Here is a 22,058-nt window from a genome sequence, read left to right as displayed (position 1 = left end):
TTTATTCTAGGGGTATTATTTATGCTAGGTGTGCTCATTGCCATTGGGTCCTGCTGCTCCTATAATCTCTCGGTGGACAGATCTAAGGAATCTATAAAAATTCCATTTATATTACGTCTACATTTATTTACATATCTATATTATTGAAAACAATGAGTTCACAGTGATATCTCCAATTTCAATCTAACACCATAGCATTCTGTCTCATTCTCTTCTTTTCCATATTTGTAACTCACTTTTACAACACTGAGAATCCTGGCTCCCATTATCCTAAATATGCTTACTTAATTGATCCTTATCCCCTGTATGTAACCAGCCTCCCATCTCTGACGCCACATTCCTCCTGTACAGACACCTTCTTTATCCTTCTTGAGCTCTGACGTCCCTTAGGTCACTACTGTTTCCTATCTCCTCCCATGTTGTAGCAGGATTGGTCAGTATAACCAGTAGAATATGTGACAAGTGATGGTATGTCACCTCCAACGCTAGATCATTAAAAAACAATTTCTTGGCTTCTGCCTCTCTCTTTTGGATCATTTGCTCTGGGGAGAGGCCCACATAGTGAGGAACTGTGGTCTCCAGCCAACAGTCATAGTAGTTAGCCATCTTCAGAGTAAAGCCTTCTACTCCAGTTGAGCCTTCAGATGGCTGCAGTGCTGGTCCTCAACTTGACAATAATATCATGAGAAACTCGGAGCCAGAACCACCTAGGTAAGCTGCTCCTAAATTCCTAACCCTCAGAAACTGAGAGATAAATAAATATCCATTGTTTTAAGCCACTAAGTTTTGGGTAATTTGTTATGCAGCAATTGGTAACAAATACAACATGTTAATAGGGTGACTAAATCTCCTGCTTTGCCTTTAATGTTCCTGACTTTAGCACTGAAAGTCCCGTGTCTTGGGAAATCTCTCAGTCCTGGGCAAATCAAGACAGTTGATCATTTTACACGTTAGCCACAATATAAAGTACTTTCACACTGTAATAATTCGTCATGACACAGAGTCATGAGTTAATGTGCATGACAGATAGCAATAGCTTAATCACCAGTGTAGTTAATATCATCTTTAAAATGAAATAAGTAAAGCAGATGTATCCTAAATCCCTTCCCAGCCCAAAATTAACCCTGTGACTTAAGTTTTTGAGTGGTGGCTGTAAAAATGATTCTAAAAACTGGTAAGCTGAGGGTAGTCAGTAAATTTTAATACTAAAGCTTCATCACTGAAATAAAGGGAATGTCTTGCATCAATTCATGGCCCACAGAAGAGTTTCTGAAACCATGGGATTTTTAATCTAACTCTTGCCTGACTGAAAAAGATTTAAGTCCCTTTTTTTCTCTGTAGTCTATGTGGGATTTTCCAAAAACACAAATTAACAGTCCCAATCACCTGTCACTTAAACAAAAGAAGATTTATTACTTTTATCCAAAGCACAAATTATTACCTAGCCCAGCAGAAGTTTTGTGTGAAACTGCCCTTTTGTGTGTGTGTGTGTGTGTGTGTGTGTGTGTGTGTGTGAGAGAGAGAGAGAGAGAGAGAGAGAGAGACTCCTTACACATTTTAATGTTGAAAAGGAATCTTATTTTCCCCTAGAAATCCCAGGAACTTCAAAAATAGATAGTGGCTGAGGGTTCCATGGGGGAGCAGAGGGCACTTGTACAATCTGAGGAATCTGAGCACGGGCACAGTGGGCCTTCCTGGAGGAGAATTACTGGATGAGGGACAAAGAGGATGAGGAAGCTTAAGAGAGGCCCACTGGGTCATAATTAACACAGAGAGTGGGGAGGTAGCCATCACTTTCTCTGAAGACGGCTGTGTGGAGACCTGGGGCAATGAGATGGTGCTGTTCATGGCTGAGTAGTTCCAGTCTAACATTCAACAGAGGTTCTGCAAAGCCTTGGAGAGCAGATATAACCATCATAGTAGCCAAGGAGATGCCAGAATTCTTGTCAGTTTGCACTAAACCTTTCCTGAATTTCATGTTTATATTGTGTCCTTTTGGGGTACTATGTGGTACAGAGGACAAGGGCAAGCACAAGAGGATAAAAATGGATCTTCTGATATGGTCGTTTTAAAATATGTTAATAAATTCTCCAAGCTTATGGGCCTCTCATAAGTTTCCTCATCCTCTTTGTCCCTCATCCAATATTTCTCCTCGAGAAAGGTCCACTCCATGCCAAAGGTGGAACCCAATACCAAGAGGATTGCTTCTCATGAATAGACTGGTGGAACTGAAGGTGCACGACTTTTGAGACTATATTGTAATAGGCATTGTGACCTTCTCCTTGCTCTCTCTTGGATCACTAGTTCTTTGAGTCATAAGGACACTCAAGCAACCTTACAGAGAAGTCCATATGGTGAGGAATTGAGCCTACCTGCCAACAATCAGCAAGGAACTAGACTGAGCATCCTGCTAACAGCCATGTGAATGAGCCACCTTGAAGCAGATCCTCTAGCTCCAGTCAAGCCGTCAGATGACCGCAGCTCTGACCAGCATCTCGATTGCAACCTCATAAGAGGCCCTGAGGCAGAATCATGCAGCTAAGCAACTCTCAGATTCCTGGTCCAGAGAAGCTGTAGAACAATACATGTTCATAATTCTTAAAAATCACTAAATTTTAGAGGAATTTGTTATGCGGCAATAGGTAACTAGTGTATCTGCCAATCTAGAGATTGAATCTTAGGCTTGTTTTAATAAAGTTTGGTGCAATAAAGGAATATGATTCAGTGTAGAATACTCAGAATACCCTCTGAGTAGAATATCATGTGGACCCAGTACAACAGGGATTTTAAACATAATGGGAAATGGTAATATACACCCCAGCTTGTGGGCTGTGTAGGCTACCAGGGCCTTTCTAAGCATTTCCTCTTCTGCCCTGCTCCCTGGTTGATGGGAGTCTGGTCTCTGGAGACTGGTATTCTGAAGGTGGTAAACTCTGGAATCATCATGTTGTTTCAGGACCTATGACTATATTCAGTTATGACAAGCCAATATAAAAAAGCTGGTCTGTGAAGACAAGAAGAAAAAATGGAGCTGAGATTATTTGCCTCCTCAGAGAGGGGAGAAGTATCTACATGAGGACCTTAGTTTTCAGGGGGACCCACTATATTTTCTACATTTGAGTTCTATGAGATTCTACTCTATTCTTTCAATTGCTCTATTTATAAATATTTGAGCTAGTTTGAATAGTTTCATCTTCCTTGCAACCAAATGATCTCTGTAAGAGAGCATTCCAGGGCCTTGTTGCTGATCCCTTGTTTTTACTCTATAACAGCATCTGGAGAACAGAAGCAATTGCCCTTGGGGTCATATTTTCCTCAAGCCTAGTTCTTATAACACAAGACTGGACAACATATATGGAGCTATTCTTATAGAAAGAACTGTTTTTATAGCAAGCTAACACCTAACAAGTAAGCCGTTCTTGGAGGGTTTCAGGGTATAAGTCCAAGGTAAAGAACAGTCATTTCATAGCTGAGTTTAAAGACAATAGAAATATGCTCCTTTCTTGAGTCAAGTGTGTTCTAAGCAATCTTAAATTCTGGTGAACATGAATTATTTCAATCAAAAATGATTTAAAAACCATATAAGATATTTCTAAATAATCAAAATGTCTCTAGATTTTCTCATCTAAATTTCAACAAATATTTGAGACATGATAATATGAAGTACCTATAACAATTTCAGGAACTTATTACAATTAAAAATGAATAAGATTCAAGAAAACAAAAAAGAATATCAACTGTTTTAGCCCCAGAATAAAAAGCCTTGAATAGTTTCCCCAGGAACTGAAAGCCCTCTGAGCTGTGCCACATTTATTCTTCATTGTTAGGTGAGCAAATGTCATTTTGCAAAGGCAGGGTGCATTAGACAGACATTTACTGGCAATCTTCCAGAAAAAAATACCCCTTATGGGTGGAGATTCAACATAGCTAAGGTTGCTGTTTAAAAACAGAGGCATTTGCAGGGTGAAAAGACTTGCCTGTACCACCCACATTCCATATACAAGCTAGTGATTTCTCAAAGGTTTTGTTTACTGGTTCAATCATGACCTGATTCAGGCCCCTGGGAATTCTGCATTGGCAGCTTCAATTGCAAAATTTAATTTTAGTTCAGAGATGATTTAAATAAAAACTGATTGTTCAGGTTGTCAACACTATGAACATATAGAAAGAGAAGCGCACACACACACACACACACACACACACACACACACACACAATTCCAATAGGAAGATATTGCTACACTTCTGGTAAAATTTAGTTAAAAATAATTCTTCTGCTCAAAAATGCCCTTTGCTAAAGACTAAAAATAATTTCACAGTACACTTATTGGACAATTTTGAAAAAATCTTAGGTGGAGATTTTAGAGGTCAGAGCATGGATGGGAAGAAAAAGATCGTTCAATCAAATGATTTCTTTCTAAAAATGTTAAGGAATCTCATCAGAGGCTCTAAATGAAGCAGTTTGGTTTCTTACCAAAATGCCCGTGCTCATTTAGAATGCTGAGTAGATGTATTAGCTTTGCACTTTTGGAGATCTGGGTGGGATGGAAGAACACAGTGGCATTTGGGGTTTGGCAAAACCTCTGAAATTATTTTTCAAACACTTTAGGTTTGGCAAAGGCAGATTGGATTTTGCCAAATGCCTTTTTCCTTACTTTGGAACTCAAGTGTACTTCAAGGAAAATTTAATCCATATGCTTCTGATTTACTTATTCTTAAGTCATCAAATTATTGTCTTGAAACAATGGATTAATGCTCAAGAAAGTCTTTTGAACAATTTCATGAAATTGTTGTAAATCTCCCTGCACTCCATTCCAATTACTTTGCCCTGAATGTCAGTGCATGTGATGTCAGCATTAAATCAAGCCACAATTTTGGAAACTTTACATTTGTTTCCTAGTTAGAACCCTGCGAGTATGAGGTGTGTTGACCTAAAATTAAAAGATTACCAGTTATTTCTCCAGCCAAAAATGGGTTTCTTTGGGATCAGCAAAGAATTGCAATTTGGGGTCTGCAAACATGGCAAGCCATGTGCAAGCCCCCATATGGCAAGGGAAGGAGAATGCTTTTATAGAGGGGAAAAGGAAGCTGGGGAGGGCTGTAGTAAGCAGAGAGTCCATGGCTTTTCATTGGTTGAGTCCTTGTCAGCAAAGAGGAATCTTTCTTCTTCCTGTTGGGCTCTGGGAGAGCTCCCCCTTCTAGTCTCCCAACTGTTTTTAATTGAGGCTTCTGTTTATTTTTTACACGTGGTTCTAAGATAAGCCAAAAATACAGCTTATTGTTACTGGATAATATGATTACAGAATTATACAACTTTTGAGGTCAATCTTTATCTCTGCAAGATTACTTTTTGCATCCTTCTGAGCCAACATCACCCACCCTCCATAGCAACCCACAGCAGCAAATGGTCCCTTCTAGCACTGGATAACTCTAAATGCAGGGTTTTTTTTCTTAATTCATGACTAAAGTTCACAGTAGGTGAAGTGGTTATTATCCAGAGAGATTATGCCATGGTGACCTGGGAAATGTCAGCTGTCCTTGGCATCATTTCTCGAGGCTTTGGCTAGACTCTTTGCTTGTGTGGTTGTTCTAAAGACACTGAAAATCCCAAATGTTGTGAACTGATCTAATTTCTATATCCAAACCTACTTTTTATTCCTATCTTTTCTGGCTCAGAGAATGGTTCCAGACTCTCTCCTCTGAGCCTTCTTCAGGCAAAGCCTACCCTTCACCTTGTCTAGCAAGGGGACTCAATCGACAAGCATTTATTGAGTGCTACTTTGGTTAGCAAATGAAAAGGGCTGAAGCCAAAAAGAGAAAGGTCAAATGGATATTGAATACATACGCCAAGTTCTGTTCTGTTCTGAGTTTAAATGGCAAAGTGAGACTGGTCAGAACTTTGAGGTAGAAGTGCTTTCTGGTAATGTCTAGCCAAGCAGGGGACGGCCATAGTTCTAAATCATTTGATAAGATCAGTATCGAGATTATGATGACGGCATGTCCTCAATTGACCCAGAGGCATCCAGAGGTTTTTTTCATTAAACATTTTTTTCAGTGGGCCTCAAATTCTGTGACAGATTTTTGGTCATGTTGTTGCCATTAAAAAGTACTGATTTTAAAAACTAATAACTTAAAACTGTCACACACAAAACAAATGACTCACAAAACATTCTCCTTTCCTTCTAAAGGTTTTATATGCATTGTTATCACTAACCAGTTTTCACTATTAAACTTAAATGTCCAATCAGACAAACTGAGACTATTCTTCCACCACTGATCAAGACTGGGGTGGCAGGTATTGGGGATAATATTCATTTAGCTTTCTGAGCTTTCTGGGCAGACTTGGTGACCTTGCCTGCTTCAGCTGCCTTCTTGTCCACTGACTTGATGACACCCACAGTAACTGTCTCATCATGAATAGCATAAATTCCTTGGGCTATATGAGTATTACCTTACTCATTGGAAAGTGGCTTTTGTGTAGGAGAACAAAAAATTGTAGGAGGATTGACTTGGATGGGGACAATGGCCTAATTTAAGGAATGGCACAAGGTGGGGATGAATGGACTACCTGGGTTAAGAGGACCAGGCCATGAGGCTGGTTCATCTCCTGGCTGTGAGGGGTCTTGCAATGAGCACACAGCATGCAGTTCTCAAATAAATCTTTCCTCATACTTGTAGTCAAGAGAGTCCTATCATTCCCTGTAGTACACAGATGTCTGGCCAAACACTATGCTATGAGTTCTTGATGCTAAGAAGTATGTGCCAGGTATGCATATCTTTATAATTTTCTTTAGAACATTCAAGAAAGCAAATGATATAATAATAAGTATGTGACAGGACAGAGTATAATGGGTGCTTCTAGCAGAGGCATCTGTGATTAGAATGATGAGGACAGGTTTACCAGAGGAGGTGGCAGATGGTTTGAGTCTGGAAAGACAGCTAGGAGTAATCCCAGTAAGAAAATGAAGGGGGACACATAGAAGGATATTCCTGGCACAGGTATAGTTCAGAAGACAGACATGCAGGTCAGGAATTTTTACCATATGGGTGGCTTTTGCACTCAGAGAAGAAAATGTCCTCTTTCTGGAAGAATATATATGGTGGAAAGAGAGCTAAAGACAGTCCAGTGGCAGAGTTTTCTGCCTGGTGTAATATGGCACTGATTTTCCATGAGATACTGATCCCCCCACATTAGGGAAGCTGAGTGGGATTAACAGTATTCAGAGTCCCTGGGCAGGTTGCCTCTAGATGTGGCAGCCATTTTGGGGATCCTCAGTGGGATGCTTGAACATAGCATTCTTGTAACTTATGTTGCAGTCTTGAAGTTTTCTAGCATGATGAGGGTTTTCTGTAACTTTCATTGCTGCAAAAATCAGAATATTGTCAAGGATATAATCTACCACCTCAATATCTATTTTAGAGTGGAGGTAGCCAACTATGGCATTTCTGGAGGAATTGATGGTCTAGGTACCCAAGAAGCCCCAAATGTGGACAACTGAGGAAGATGGAAGGTAGGAGGGTGTTGGTGGTAGGAAGGCTAGACAGGGTGGTAGGTGCAGCTCCAGGTGGTGGCCCCAAATCTCTGACTTTACGTACAATGGATAGGTCTGTTAGTTTGTGGCCAGAGTGGTACCCAAAGTATCTGTAATACTGCAAGTACTTCAGATAAGGATGTCACCATTTTGAAATCCTTGATATGAAAAAGTTCAGTCAATCAGATTAGAAATTTACTCATATTTTCACAAGAAATTTTAACATTACATTTGTCAAGGAAATAAATGGAAGAACTATTAGATTCTGGAAATATGATGTCAACTGTTGTAAACATTTGAATAGTTATCAAAATTAAGAAAATATTTTTATCACCTACTTGAGTGAACAAAGTTTCTTGTTGATGGTAACTTACCAAGAGTATGAAGAAATTACCACTTTAAAGCCTTGACAAGAAATTGTGAGTAGCCATTTCAAGAATAAAAAATTAAAAAAAAATTGGAATTTCAAACAAATTCAGTATTTAATATCTTTTCTAATTCTTTTTTTCTTATTAAAAATTATACAATATAAAGAGAAAACAATTACTTTTTTCATCAATATCATTTAGATACTTCCATATAGTGTCCAATTTATCCCAGAATATTGTAGAAATAGTTTCATTATCCATGTACATTATGAGGTAGCAAAGGTTAGAAGGTACTGACTTGGGAATGCCAACATTTAAGGCATGAGTAAAAAAATAGTCCATGAAGGAAGTCGAGAAAGACTGGCCAAAGAATGGGTATCGAATAAAGAGAGAGTGATATCAAGGAAGCCAAGGAAGTAAGTGAGTGTGGTTCACAGTGTCATAATGCATAGAGAAGTTAGATGAGATGAGAAAACCCCTCTCTACTTAGCAATGAGGAGATAATTGATGATCTCAATGAGAACAGTGTCAGTGTGGTTCCCGGGCCTGATGTGGTTTGTAACAGGTTAAGGAGTGAAGGGAAGTTAGGATGTAGAGGTGATAAAATATTCATCACTCTTTCAGGAAGCTCTATTTGGAAAACATGGAAAGGATGGCAGCTAGAGGGAGAACCATAAGAACCAATAAGAACCATAGAACCAGTAAGAATTGTGAGGTTTTCCCTCACAGAACTGGAAAAGAGAATACAGTCATGAGTTGACATAAAAGCCAATTGAAAGAGAGTGGTTATAGCTATAGGCAAGGGGGTGGGTGGTGGGGATAAGTATTGGAACAGTCTCTGAGGAGTAAGAGATCAGAGTACAGGGAAGAGAGTTAGCCTCCAGCACAAGCGGCACGCCTTTCTTGGAACTTGTAGGAGTAGAGATTAATGAGATGTTCTCACGATGTGGCTACAAATAGTTGAGGGCATACAAAACACATAGTTTTGATTTTTCTTAGTGTAATAGGAGGTTAATTTAACCTAGGAGAAGAAAACTTGAGAAGAGTGGTTAAGTTTGAAGAAACTATGGCTGGAGACTTGTTTGCATAATGGTGCTAACCTGAACAGTTGGGTGATTTTCTCCAGCCATATTCAGCAGATGTAATAGTAGAGAAGACAGATGGTAGGGCTGGTCCAAGACTGAGAGTTTGCAGAGTGGCCACAGTGGATAAGCTAGGTGGCTGGAACGACGAATGTGCTGGAAGGATGGTTGAAAAGACAAACCACAGCGTCTGGGCAACAAAGGGAGGAAGTGAAGCAACTTGAAATCTCCAGGGTAGTAGTGGGACTAGGCATAAACCAGGCTTCACAGTATTCAAAGAATGAAGGGGGAGAAGATGCCTTGTGCATTGTTTGAGGGGGCTTAGAGGCTTTTATTTCCAATGAAATGAAGATTCTGCAGACACAGGGGAAAGACTTGGGGAGGGCTAAAGAGCAATGGAAAGAAAAACAAGAGTGAGGAAGCACAAGGCAGGCAGTAAGAGGGAAGAAGGGAGGATGCAGGAGGTTTGTGTTTTAGGTGGAGTTGTAGGAGGTCTAGGATCGCAGGCATGGGAGGGATCAGTCTAGATGTCCAGGGGGAAAGAAGGATGAACTGCAGACCAAAGGGCCCCAGGAGGCTGCTGTGGCCTTCCCTCGGGTCCTAAACAGAATATGGTAAGGAAATATTTGGTCCCTCAAGAGGTGGAACTGGAGAGGGCGACAGTGATGAGAATTCAGCCTGAGGGGCCACCTGCTCAGGGGGTCACTCATCCTTTAAGCCTTATCTCAAAGCTTGACTCCTCCACGGCGCTCTCTCTCCTGCTCAGGTAGCGAGCAAACATGTGGCCAGGAAGGACACTGGGCAAAGAAATAGGATGCAGCAATGTGCTGGAGCAGGAAGCAGCTCTACCTTGGTGGTGTCTCAGTTTCACATTCCAGGAAGTGTTCTGGACAAAAGGATCCTGAATCACAGTCAGCAAGTCTAGCTAGAGCACCCCATGACACTGGGAACACTGCCACGTGCAAACCCAGTGAAACTCCCAGAGTCTAGCCTCTCGCCTGTAGGCCGGTCCAACTAAAACACTGCTTTGGCTCAAAAGAAAAAGGCATGTTACCATCCAACTTTGCCACTTGAAATGAAACTAGAAAAACATCCTCAGAATAGAGGTAAGTCTTGATTCACCCTTTTTTTCCTGAAGGAGTTAAGGTTTTAATTACTATATTATTTCTGTCCTAAATCTGATCCAATAATGGAATTATATGATTTTTGATTATTTACAGGTTTGATGCTGTATGTTGCATTCATTTTGCCATAATTGTGTGAGTTGATCTGATGAAGAGGAAGTGCTCATTTTGGGGGAAATGCTATTTGGAATATCTTTTTCAGAAATAGGATAACCCATAATGGCATTACGAACCTTATTTTTAAAGGCTGTGAGACATAAGTATAACACATGTTTTTAATTATAGGCCTTTAAAATATTTTTTATATAAAAATGGAATTTTGTTTTCATCAGATGCTTTACTTAATTTTCTTTAAAACAGTTGACAGCACTGAGAAAATGATGGGGAGAAGAAGGGGAAAGAAGTAGATTGCCTGTTAGTAGTTTGATATTATGTATTTAAATAATGACTCTGCCGTACATTTCCTTCCGTCTCTTGACCCTGCCCAGTATCCTGCTCATCACTATTCTGGTTCCCTTCCTTGTACTCCAGAGGGCAAGGAACATATCTGGTATTTTGTGGTAACCTTTTCCTACACACTATGAAAGATATAGGCCTTCTTCCCAGAAAAATGCGTATAGGCACTCATGGGCGCACACACACACACACACAATTTCAGGAGACGCAGGCATTCTGCATCCACTCTACCCCCTCAAATCCCATCCTTAGGCTCCCAGATTAAGTCTCCCTACTCTATAAAGGGACATTCAGTACAGAACGCCAGTCAATGCCAGGGGCTGCCTCTATTATCTCTGTATCCCTGAGGTGCCTAATGCCTTCCCTGGCATGGAGAAGGCATTCAGTCATGTTTGATGAGCTACACTACAAGAAAGTCATGCTATTTCAACTAAGAGTGTGTAGGGAAGAAGGCAGGAGTCTTGAGCCTTGGGTTGTTAGGTGAGCACTGGGGTACAGGGAGGGCTCTCGGAACAAAGGTAGGATGACTGTTTATTGAAGTTTAGCACTTGTTTTCTCTTGAATCTCAGCCAGCCAATTAGATAGACTGGTAAAGAAGCATTCTTTGGTTAAAGAAAGGAATCCTAAATTTCTGAAGCTGCACTGTGTTGATCGTAGGAAAAAGTTGGATAATCTCAGAAACCAGACTAACTTCTAAAGAAAGATGTGGGTAAAAGAAATATTTAAAGGAATGTTGAGACAGAGTAAACCACAGAGGTGCCAGCATGATGACTACTACTGTCAACATTTTATAGGTGAAACTTTGTCCCCTTGCTTTTATAGAGCAAAGCAAGGCTCCCAAAGCAGTGGGTTTAGGACACAGCCGGTGCCTATATTGTTCCCTCCTAGACAGTGGCACGAGGTCACTTATTCCACGGTACTCTCCTATATCTCCTGGAGGACCAGAAATCATGCTGCATTTGTGTGGCATTTCCACCCAGAGAGGTTGAATCACTGTCACAGTCAGAGAAAGCTCTGGACTGCTTTCTCTGCAGCCTGTTTCAGCTGGAGCTGGTGTGCTCAACTCTTGCCAGAAATGAATTCCTGATGTAAAGGACTAAAATAAAACTGCCTGTGAAAAGCTAGTTTATGCATTGAGACAGAGACATAGCTCTAGCTGCAATTGTATTTACAGGGAAAAAAAATAAACAACAGAATAGATCATCAAATAACACTCTCCTTCTTTCTTCCCAACCCAGCTTTCGTTCTCTTTTGTGCTCAACCAGGATCTCTTTGTGGGTAGTTTATTTTATCAAAGAAGCTGTTTGGTCAACTTGGAATATATCAGCTGAAAACAAATCTATTTGATCTGGAGAAGAGTGTCAAGAACGCTTTGTCTTTAATCTGAAAAAATGGCTGCTGAGATGATAGTTACCATGGGGAGAGAGGAAAGACATCATAATTTCGGTGTCTTCTATCACTTTTCACTTGGATTCTACTTAAAACAAGGTCAGCTTCTCATCCACACAGCAGTTGAAGGTCAAAAATAACTCCAGATTTTTTTGTTTTGCTGCTTCCCAAATACAGCCCTGATGTGTCAGTTTAGGACAAAAGAAGGTGAGACCTTCCTGTAGGTTCTTTCCCTCTAGGAGATTCTGAGGGAGGAATCTGTTTTGTGACTTTCCTGGTAGTCAGGGTACACATGATACTGATCTACTAAAGCAGACCATTTTACAGCTGAGAGGAAAATAGCTATAAACTCTCCACCTCAGTTTGCTGGGTTATTTCATCCTCTGTCATGATACAAATATCGATGATGTTAGAGAGAGAAGCTTGGTCCGAGATATTATACCCTTATCAAAATATGTATTCATTATTGTTAAATCACAGATTGATAAAATATGATCTAAATCCTTGTTAATAATCAGGATTTGGTTTTCCTTTGGCTTAGCTTTTCCCATCTGGTTTTGGTTTTGTGGTTGCCTTTCCAGTTCTGAGTAAATGTAATAAAAAAAGATTAAGAAAATAAAAACACAATATGATTTGTGAATCTCATCCAGTTCAACCCTCTAAATAAATAGATTTTTTAGGAAATCAAAACTGAGTATGATATTATGCTTGAGACTCATGTATTAAATACCCAAACCAGTATGCAGACAAAATGAACATATTTCATTCTTTTTTTTTTAAAAAAAAAATCCTTTAAAAAAAATAAAATAAATTTTATTTATTTATTTATTTATTTTTGGATGTGTTGGGTCTTTGTTTCTGTGCGAGGGCTTTCTCTAGCTGCGGCGAGCGGGGGCCACTCTTCATCACGGTGCGCGGGCCTTTCACTGTCGTGGCCTCTCTTGTTGCGGAGCACAAGCTACAGACGCACAGGCTCAGTAGTTGTGGCTCACGGGCCTAGTTGCTCGGCGGCATGTGGGATCTTCCCAGACCAGGGCTCAAACCCGTGTCCCCTGCCTTGGCAGGCAGATTCTCAACCACTGTGCCACCAGGGAAGCCCCATATTTCATTCTTGAATGCCATGTTCAACAGAAAAAAGTGATTATTCCACCCCACCCTGATACTCTGTAACAATGACAATAACAGAAAAAAAGAAGGAAAGAAAGAAAGAAAAGAGAAAGAAAGATAGAAAGAAAGAAGGGAGAGAGAGAGGGAGGGAGGGAGGAAGGAAGGAAAGAAGGAAGGAAGGAAGGGAGAGAGGAAGGAAGGAAAGGAGGAAGGAAGGAAGGAAGCAAGAAACTCAGCCATGAGGGGAAAAGAACAAAAATATATTGGTTAGAGTGGCCAAGAGCTTGGAGCCTAGTTCTTGTGTGTAACCATCAACGCTCCTCTTGATCCAGAGGATCCTAATATTCTCCTCCACCAGATTTCATCTGACACAGTGAAAACAAGTGCTCTCTGTGTCATATTGGTCACCCCCAACTTGGGACTATGGAGTCTGTTCTAAATCTATTGATCATAACGTGAAAGTAATAATAGTAATAATGATAGTTCAGAAAAATTGTGTGCCAACTGTGGTATCAAGTAATGTATCAAGTACATTATAGGCATTATCTTTGGTCCTCCCAGCAGTCCTCTATGGTAGGCTGTGTCAGTATTATTACTGCGTTATTGAGGAAAAAATTAGAGCTTGGATAGCTTGGGTCATAGAGTTAGTAAGAGTGTGGAACAGGATTTGAAACCACACTTGCATGTCAGCCCTTATCCTTTAGCCTAGATCTCTGTAGTGTGAGCTAGGCACCAACCAGGAAAAGAAAACTACCTGGAAGGGCTGGAGCTGTCTCTCTTTGGTCTGTTTGTGCTGTACATGCCCTATCAGCACACTGATTATTACAGTTCATCTCCTCATCTGTCTACTTGTCTATCTCTTCTACTAGACAAGCTCCTTGACAGTGAATCCAGAACACTGACAATGCCTGACCCACAGTAGGTACTTAAAACATTGGGTGAAATATGCTAACAATGATTACATGCTGGGGATTTATAATAATAATTGAGACCAGTCTTGCATAGCTAATTCTGCATTCTTTTCCAGATATTCAATAGTTTGTTTATAACTGGGTACCAACTTTTAAAATGTAGGCAGGTGTAGTTGAAAATACAATTTGATGCATTATTGCCATTATTATACTTGGTATTTGCAAATTTAATTCTAATTACAGAATTATCTGTTGCATTGTATTGAAAAGAAAAGGAAGTGTTTTAATTTAACATTTTAGTAGGAAGTGTATGCATATTTACTAACTTTATTATAAAACTATCATCAAGCAATTTTTGAATATCTAGGCCAAGAAAAAACATTTAGCTTTTTTTGATGGAAGATGTAGTCTTATTTTAATAGAGGCTTGTTTTACTCACAGCATTGTATTGTACTTAGCTTGGTTCTCAGATGCCCTCTAGTGGTGATAAATAGTAAGTAAATAATAAAGTAGTTGAAAATAAAATGAATTTATATGGTAATGACTACTTTACAATCAGTAACCACATCTGTTTTGACATATTATATAGATCAAATATAACAAAAAAGATAGAATATTTGCTTTGTTTTACCAGGTTAAAGTAACAGCTTTTAAAAATATCTCATAGTATTAAAAAATACTAGTAAAAGAATACACACACAATGAATAAATAGGTATAGAGAATAATGAAACAAATGTGTGTGTACCTAGGACCTGGCTTAAGAAATAGAAAAGAAGAACACTCAGTATTTGTTTGATTTAAAAGGCCATTGTCATTCCATGATGTCATACTACACTCAGCCCTCCCTATCTGCAAGTTCCCCATCCATGGATTTTGAGCTGCGGTTGGTTGAACTTGCAGATATGGAGGGTCAACTGTCTTATGTCATTTTATATAAGGGACTTGATTTTGGTATCCGTGGGGGAAGGGCGTGTGTGTGTGTGCGCACCCTGGAATCAATCCTTCTCACCAAGGGTCGACTGTATTTCCCAAGAAGCAAAACAAGAAAACTCATGCCCATGTGAATAATATCAACCCTCAGCCACATTAACAAACATGCTGTAGCCAGCTGATCAAAGCAGTAGGTTTTAGGAGGAAAAAGAAAGCAAGCATTCATAATGCCTTGTGCATAGTTAGCACTCAATGAATAATTATTTATTTGTTTTGTACTTAGTAATCCATCTTCTGCTAATAAGCCTTGATTTTTGGAATCTTTTAAAAGATATCCGGGGGGGGGACAAGGATTTTATCATGGAGAAAATTTAATACTATCTATCTGCTTTTAAATTATTTTAAGTCATTCCCAGAGGAAACTGTTTCATTTACATTCTAAAAACAGAAACAAGATAACTGTTTTAAATGTCTACTGGTATAAAACTCATGCAGTATTACTATCAGGATCACATCTCATGACTCTATCAATTTAGACTACTTATGATTCAGAAATAATTTATTATTTTTCAACATATTGGAAATGCATATGAAACTCTGTTATCTTAAGTTTGTATAGCACTAAACTATATTTCAATGGTCAACATCTCAAATGGAGTCTGATGACAATGTCTACTTCATAAAGAGAAAAAGTAGTTTTGAAACATTCAGAAACATACAGATGCAACTCAGCATGCTTTTCCCACAAGATGTCACTATGGTACCAGTGAAATATAATCATAAATGTATCTATCTGTCTGTTACTTTGTTTTTAATAAACAAACAGAAAAGATCTGTCCATAAACATATGATACTCAAATTGAGCACACACAGGAAATAAGTGAATTCATAGATATCCAATATCTAATATATATATATACACATATACATATATATATATATACATATGTATATATATGTGTATGTGAAAGCAAACGTATTTGTTTGGATACATACTGAAACATTAACTGTATGCATCCAAAGAGTAGTATAAAAATGATAATACAAAACAAGGGCCGTATTCAAGATTATTCATTCTCTGACAAATACTCTAAAAGTACCTAGCGTGTCACTCATACCATGACTCTTCTCACCAAGTATGTGATACACTCATGGCTGCTTACAGACTGAGTTTACATCTTTATGTGCATGTGTGATGGTTAAAAGATGAGGGAGGGTGGGAGGAAGACGCAAGGGGGAGGAGATTTGGGGATATATGTATATGTATAGCTGATTCACTTTGTTATAAAGCAGAAACTAACACACCATTGTAAAGCAATTATAGTCCAATAAAGATGTTAAAAAAAAATAATACTGAGTGATTTCTGAAGATGAACAACTGGCAAATTTACACCTGTCCTTTGTTTCTGCTTTAAGTGAGCTAGAGTTTAAGAGCCAAGAAGTCAGAGAGAGCAGAGTTCAAAATCTAGCTCAGTCAACCGTATATCCTCTGCCCAGTTAATTCACCTCCTGAGTCTGCTTTCTTATTTATAAAATGGGTATAGTTATATCTATCTCATTAAGTTTGCTATGACAGTAAATTGAGACAATGCATGTAATACACCTAGCACAGAAGGGATTACTTAATAAATAATAGCAGTGATTATTAATTTCAAGAGGGAAATGTTAATCAGAATCACATTTTATTCTTTGATCACAGGTCGTAGCATATGAAAGGCCTGAGTTTTAGTCACAGATGTGAAATGCTTATGTAATAAAATTCAAGCACATCTATAAAAATTTAAACACTTGTAATAACTGATATTCCATAATGGTCTCTAATAACAGTTTTGTTTGCTAAACCCAACTATTTGTTTGAAGAGTAAATAGAGGTCTGGCCTTGCTTTTTGGAATGACTCCCTTCTGCTGGTGACAGTAATTGAAATTTGCCTTAACTTTGGCAGCTGCACATAGTTAAACATCATTTGGCCAATTGTTAGGCAACCTGTGGGGTTTCTTATCCTCTTGTGTTAGTCCCCCTGTGTAGCATTGTATTATTCTCCTATTTTTAAGCCTTCCCTAGCTCCCCAAGGCTCTGAGGACAAAGTACAAACAGGAAGTCATCTATAGCTTGCCCAGTTGGTTGAATCAGCCTCAGATGTCCTAGGCTAGATATTCTCATAAGCAGCTCATCAGCCATACTTTATAAATGAGGAGTCTGGATGCTGGAGGCTGAAATGACTTTCCCAAAGGAATACTGCTCCTAAGTGGATGAGCTAAGACTAGAAACCAAATGTCTCATTGGCCCCATCTCTGGCTGAGGAGGACTCCTAGTCCCAGAAGAGCAAGGATTATCTTCTTCAGCTAAGTGCTGTTAAAGACCTAGGGCAGGCTGGGACGGTGGAGAACAGCAGGGTACTTGCTTTTCCAAAGCAGTCAACTTTTACCAAATGGTGAGAAGGTGTTTCAAGGGCCATAAGAAAGACATCTTTTTGTTTGGTATCTCTTATTTATTTCTAAATTTATTTTTCTCTAAAATTTAAAATTTAACTAGGTAAAATAAATAATAGTATATTGCTAATCATTTCTGCCAGGCTAACTGGCCTGTGGGCCACTCTGAGGTCCAGTCTTACCCTGCCAAGTGGGGACTCTGGGCTTCATTAGAAGTATTTATAGCAGTTATAGCAGTAGTGACAGTAGACCTTTGCTACTCAAAAGCATGGTCTGCTGGTCAGCAGCACCCATATCACCTGAAAGCTTGTTGGAGATGCAGAATCCCAGGCCCATCCAGATCTTTTGAATTGAAATCTGCATTTTAACCAGGTTGCCAAACGACTGGTGTATACATCCAAGTTTGAGGAGCACCATCTTTAGCAATATATGAACCGGTATTCCTCATGGAAACTATTCTCTTTAGAGTCCTTCCTGATGATCTGGCTTGGTTGCCCAAGGGAAAAACTGGTGAAGTCCTTGGCATAGTTATTGATACTTCTTTGAAATTCCACAAATGATACTTTCCTTCTCCTTTCTTAGAATTTTATTGACTCTAGTTTGTCTGACAAGAAGTTAGTTTTTAAAAAAATGGACAGATTGTTTGGCTTCCTCTTTTAATTGTAAAAGAGACATTTTTTTCTTTAGAGGTAATTTGGATGACACATTTTGAAAGAAGAAAATAAACCATCGACTCAACCATCTCGGTATATTGTCTTCCATATGTATATACACAAATATATGTATTTAATATTTTGAATAAGTAATGCAGTCATACGGTTCAAAAAGTATGAAAAGATATATAATAAAATCTTTTGCCCATTTAGGTATTGGGTTGGCCAAAAAATTCCTTCAGTTTTTAAGTAAAAATAAAAGACACATTTTTCATTTTCACCAAGAACTTTATTGAAAAGCATATCCATCGTTTTGTTCCACTACCTTCTGCCATTTTTCAGGCAACTTCATAATTCCACCTTCCCAAAACTTTTTATCATTTTGAACAAAGAACTGTTCCAGGTGCCTTTTACAATCTTCCAAGGAATTGAAATTTTTTTCCATTAAGAGAATTTTGTAAAGACCTAAATAAATGGAAATCTGAAGGTGTAATGTCTGGTGAATATGACGGATGAATCAGAACTTCCCAGCCAAGCTGTAAAATTTTTTGCTTGGTCATCAAAGAAACATGCAGTCTTGCGTTATCCTGATGGAAGATTATGCATTTTCTGTTGACTAATTCCGGATGCTTTTCATCGAGTGCTGCTTTCAGTTGGTCTAATTGGGAGCAGTACTTGTTGGAATTAATTGTTTGGTTTTCCGGAAGAAGCTCGTAATAGAGGACTCCCTTCCAATCCCACCACATATACAACATCACCTTCTCTGGATGAAGACCGGCCTTTGGTGTGGTTTGTGGTGGTTCATTTTGCTTGCACCACAATCTCTTCCATTTCACATTATGGTACAGTATCCTCTTTTCATTGCCCGTCACAGTTTGTTTAAAAAACAGAATGTTGGACTTCCCTGGTGGCACAGTGGTTGAGAGTCCACCTGCCAATGCAGGGGACGTGGGTTCATGCCCTGGTCCGGGAAGATCCCACATGCCGCGGAGCAGCTGGGCCCGTGAGCCATGGCCGCTGAGCCTGCGCGCCTGGAGTCTGTGATCCACAACGGGAGAGGCCACAACAGTGAGAGGCCCGTGTACCACAAAAAAAAAAAAAAAAAAAATATATATATATATATATATATATATATATATAAAACAGAATGTTTTTGTTACATTTAAGTAGAGAATCACATGGGGATATACGGTCAAGAAGGATTTTTTTCGCTTAACTTATGTGGAACCCAAGCATCAAAGCGATGAACATAACCAAGCTGGTGCAAATGATTTTCAGTGCTTGATTTGGATATTTTGAGTATGTCGGCTATGGCTATCTCTCGCATGGTATAATGCTGATTGTTCTCAATGTCTCGATTTCATTGCTATCAACTTCAACTGCTCTACCCGACTGTGGAGCATCGTCCAGCGAGAAATCTCCAGCATGAAACTTCGCAAACCACTTTTGACACATTCGATCAGTCACAGCACCTTCTCTATACACTGCACAAATCTTTTATTTTGCATTTCTGTTGCATTTTTACCTTTCTTGAAATAATAAAGCATAATATACGGAAAATGTTGCTTTTTTTCTTCCATCTTAAATATTAAAATGGCTACACAAAAATTCACCAATTTTGATAAGTTTTTTTTAAAATGCATGCTGTTATGACAGCTGTCACAAAGTTGTTTCAAATGAAGTTAAAGACAACTAAGCACCACTAGAGCCATCTTATGGGAAAACTGAACGAAGCTTTTGGCCAACCCTTTACTATATTTGCTCAGTTCCACCCCTAACCCCAATAGATAACTACTCATTAATTTTTTGTGTTTCCTTCAACAGATATTTTTAAATATAGTCACAAAAATATTATGTGTATACATTCTCTATTTTATCACAAATGATAGCTTTATTACACAGTTCTGCACCTTATGCATATGTTTATACATTTTGTAAATTGCATTTCACTTTATAGTTTACAATCAGCATTTCCCAAGTTTTTACAGAGTTTTCATAAATATCACTGAAAATGGACACACAGAAGTTCGCTCTTGTGTATTTGAAATAATTTAATTAAACAGTAGGGGTTACTGCTGCACAGTTTGGTCCTTTCCTCTCCCCCCTCTTCTATTGAAGATAACTTTATGATAAAAATCTCTGTGCATAGTTACTACCACCCAATGAGTATTGGGGGAGCTTGAGTAGATACACCCAACGACTGTTGCTGAGAGCCCAGAGCAGCCCATATTCTTTCCCTTCCTCAGTCTTGTAGTTCAATTCCTTTTCAATTTTAGGAATTACTCTGTAGCCTACTAATATAATCTCTCCTTTCTCTTAATATATAAAGAGGCATTTATAGCTTGCAACAAATAAAGCTTAACTAATACATAAAACAATGGGAAAGAGAGAGAAGATGACACTTCCATCTGTCAAAGTGTTAATCTCATATTTGATAGTAAAGGAATGGGATTACCTAATGAGGCAAGTAGAAATGAAAAACAGACAAAAAGGAACCCAAACTCACCTAACACTGAGGAAATGACAAAGGAACATCATGGGAAATGAACATCATAGAGGAGTTAGTTCTTGCTACAGGAGGGAAAAAGATTGAAAAAAGAGAAGTCTTTCATTGAAAAGTTTTCTTGAAAGTCAGGGGAACTCAAACAGCTGAGGAAACACAGGTTGTCAGGGAGGAGTGCGTGGTCTACCTTCCATCTCTGAAGCAACAGGCTAGGAAAGTATCAAACAGAAGAAAGTTCTTGTCAGAAATTTTTTGAGACTGATTCACTAACCAGAGCAAACTCCTAGTGCTGTAGTTTATCTACAGGCAAATTCTAGAGCAGGAGGCAGCCAACAACTGCAGTGTAAAGAGACAAGAAAGGATTGGGAAATACATAGAGAAAAACACGATTCTGGGACTGTTGGGGAATGTCCATTCTTATGGTGGGGTAGGTCAGGATAGCAAAAGCCAGTTAATTCTGTCTGGGGTGGTGGGGGGGTGAGGGGTGGAGTTACTATCTTCCAATCCAACCCAATTCCATCCAATCCAATCCAATCCAATCCTATCCAATATTAATTTCAGCCTCAGAGAGTCAGTCAACCAGGGGTTAGAGGAAGGTTGAAGCCTCAATTATTTGTGATGGATTCCAAAAGGAAAGAGGTCTTAGAAAAGACCTGAGGACTGGAGGGATGCAATCTTTTTTTTTTAAACATCTTTATTGAAGTATAAGTGCCTTACAATGTTGTGTTATTCTCTGCTGTATAACAAAGTGAATCAGCTATACATATACTTATATCCCCATATCCCCTCCCTCTTGCGTCCCCTCCCTCCCACCCTCCCTATCCCACCCCTCTAGGTGGTCACAAAGCACCGAGCTGATCTCCCTGTGCTATGCAGCTGCTTCCCACTGGCTATCTGCTTTATATTTGGTAGTGTATATATGTCCATGCCACTCTCTCACTTCATCCCAGTTTACCCTTCCCCCTCCCCGTGTCCTCAAGTCCATTCTCTACATCTGTGTCTTTATTCCTGTCCTGCCTTTAGGTTTTCCAGAACCTTTTTTTTTCTTTTTAAGCTATCACTGTGCTCTCTCATTCTCTTACATGGTCCATAGGAAATCTGCAACTTTGATGCTTCGTAAATGGGAGTTCACTTACTCTTAAAATGTTTCCAGAGACTCCACTGCTATAGGTCAACCAACTAGCATCTCACTCTTTGGATTCCTCAGTCATGAGTAGGATACCAATACCATGTTACCAAACTCATAGCAGACATATTTAATTCCAGAAGCCATTCTTCACTGGGCTCCTGGGAAAGGAGAACTCCATTCCTTCAATGGGTAGGGAGAGTTGTCACAAAATCTTTTCTTACCTCCTACTCCAACGCCTGATAGGCTGAAGGTGTGTAGTTAGCTAAGGGCTATAAAACTGACCACTTGTTTTGTAATTCATAGTTTGGTGGTCTTGCACCAACAGTTTTATATATGGTGTGATTAAAATAGTTAACTTTTAGTCATTTTTCATAATTGATAGGCACACACATGTGTAACTAGTTCATGTTCAAATTCACATCAGTTTTAGAGTTGCTTTGTAAT

The 22,058-nt window shown here is 39.1% G+C and overlaps 1 long non-coding RNA gene across 1 annotated transcript in view; it reads left to right on the top strand.

Annotated features, from left to right (window-relative positions):
• The first annotated feature begins 9,303 nt into the window (after positions 1–9,303).
• The window catches only part of LOC137229685 (uncharacterized), a 51,427-nt gene continuing 38,672 nt past the window's right edge, over positions 9,304–22,058 (top strand). The window contains exon 1 of the long non-coding RNA XR_010945800.1: positions 9,304–10,087. This is a non-coding gene — a long non-coding RNA (uncharacterized lncRNA). The remainder of the gene's footprint in view (positions 10,088–22,058) is intronic.

This window comes from Pseudorca crassidens, chromosome 9, assembly GCF_039906515.1.
Source record: "Pseudorca crassidens isolate mPseCra1 chromosome 9, mPseCra1.hap1, whole genome shotgun sequence".
NCBI lineage: Eukaryota > Metazoa > Chordata > Mammalia > Artiodactyla > Delphinidae > Pseudorca > Pseudorca crassidens.
The sequence above is the reverse complement of the archived record's forward strand: the minus strand, read 5'-3'. Positions and strand labels throughout refer to the sequence as shown.